This window comes from Arachis ipaensis, chromosome B01, assembly GCF_000816755.2.
Source record: "Arachis ipaensis cultivar K30076 chromosome B01, Araip1.1, whole genome shotgun sequence".
NCBI lineage: Eukaryota > Viridiplantae > Streptophyta > Magnoliopsida > Fabales > Fabaceae > Arachis > Arachis ipaensis.
In genome coordinates this window covers 136898450-136901030 of record NC_029785.2, presented here as the reverse complement: position 1 = coordinate 136901030, position 2581 = coordinate 136898450, and positions in this window count along the sequence as shown.

Below are 2581 nucleotides of genomic sequence, written 5' to 3'. Positions count from 1 at the left end.
AAATAATATTTGTAACTAAAATTAATTATTTATATTTTAATACACACTTAGCATAGTCATTATTATTAGATTCCTCACCATCACCTCATTCTTTACTCTTGGATTTGGGAGACTTACTGTGTTTTTTCTTAAAATGTATTGTAACTTGAAGGTGTTTAATTCAGTATTTTAAAAGCAAATATATGAAAATTGTTTTTTACCTAAATAAGAAAACTAAACATGTGTTTTTATTTGTATGTGTGTCTTCGTGCAATGGTTGATGTGTATGTTTCGAGCAATTATTATATTTTAAATAGAAAAGGTCTAGGAGATTAGGTTAAAATCTGGTCAACACTTAACCATCAAAAAGAAAATAATTAATCTTATACTATTAGATATCATCTCATACCATTAAAAATATTGATAATGACTAATTGATGGCTAGAATAGCGATTCAATTCACACATGGTATGTAGAGGCAAATGGTGTTCACTATACTAAAAATGAACATCCAATATGAGTTAAAAAAAATCTACGGTAAAAAATGAACATTCAGAATAAAATATTACTAATTTTTTAAATACAATACATTCGTACTATCTAGAATAACCGTCCAAATATTAGGATAATAAACATCTGATATCCTATTGAATCGAACATTCTTAAATCCCATTATACACATTGTACAGATATTCCATTGACTTTTTATACTTTCTCATATAATTAATGGGTGAATTTTGTTGCTTGACCATATTCCAGCCACTCGTTTTGGTCTACTGTACTATACCGTACTATAGACAACCACTGACAGTCCCTGACATTATATTGTACATCATTTGAACATTTAATAATACAGTGTTATTTATATATCTCATTTACATTGCAGCAACATACTTTTAAAAATAGATTATATTCACGTGCCGTATTTAGTTAAAAAATAAATACATGACCAAAATTAAACTTAATTTTGTAGTTAATATAGTGATTTGCCCAAAATTTTAATACAAACATATAACAAATTAAACTTAATTTTGTAGTAAATAAATGGTTTAATATAATCCACCCACTTGTAGTAAATAATAGCTAGCATGGAGAAATTAAAATGTAATTTGGGACTAATAATCACTTTCCATGCATGGTTAATCGAGGTTACCAAATGTAAAGAGCTGGATTGAAGCACATGGCCATACCACCCAGTCACCCACTTCATCAACAGCATTAATCACTGTTGTGTTCACATTCACCGTTGCACTAATTAATTATACAAATCATGCACCCTGTCCCTTAGTTGAAACTTAATTATGTGGCTAGCTTCTATACTTATTACTCACGAGGGTTAATTAAAGAACACCATAGAATGAATTAGCTACATAGCTAGAAGAATATTAGAAAATTAAATGAAGACTAAAAGAAAACTGTGCATGTTCACACTTTCGCATTCACACTTTGTAATAAAGCCACACCAACCAGACCACGTGCCAAACCCCATCTTTTTCTTTGATTTTATTTTCTTACCGGGCTTGAAAATTTTGAAATGTCTTGTTCATGTCTCTTAACTTCCTCGTACATGGTATCAATTATCAGGCAAGTAGGTAACAACTGTGAACAGATATAATTTGAAACTGGTCCTGGTAGCAACTTGCAAGCACTAAATATTTGGTAAGTAAATCTCTAAAGTGGCTTCTGGTATTGATGACATGTATTAAAATTGTTTTTGAAATTTTAATTGCATTAATTATATTTTGAGATTGAAAAAATTGTTTTATATTAGTCTTTCATTAACGATGCACTGACGTGATTTGATGATGTGGATTTTTGGTGACACATGTCACCTCATGGTTTAGTCACGTATAACGATATGATGATGTATCAGTCAGCGACACATTGTATGCTGACTAGGATTGTTATGCCACGTGTCGTAATATTATTTGTCCACGTATTATCCATTATGTCATCATTACATATGCACCAGATTGATCCCCTTTACTTTGCATAAGATGATTTATTTTAATCCTTGAAATTGAATGTCATGCACCAAATTAGTTCATTCATAAGTTTTTTTATCTTTTTTTTTTTATAAATTTAAAATTCTCAATATTTTTTTATACACTAATTTTAATTATATTTTTTATTATATAATTTTTTATAATAAGTTTTTTAATTAATAATTTTAACTTGTATTATTAGAGCATATGTTAGCTAAATCCAAAATTTTATTATTGTCTCTTTTGTTTATTTGTATCTATTTTAATACTGTTCAAGGCATGGTTACAACAAGTGCTTATATTAATTAATAATGTAATATATGAAAAGGCCGCCTAGCAAAATTATAGATAAAATGAATTATTATAATCGACAATATAAATCTATCTTATTAATTTAGTGAGAAGTCAATTATATGGGAAATTGGACATTCTTAATACAAATGGGAATAATAAATTTATATTAGTTAACAAGTACCTTATCAAAATTTTTTAAAATAGTTATTAAGGTGTTAAATATTAGAAAGTTTGTATTAAAAAATATTATTATACTTTTAACTTACACTCTTTACTAAATTAATATCAATATCTCATATAATTCTTTTAGTAAAATATTGTAG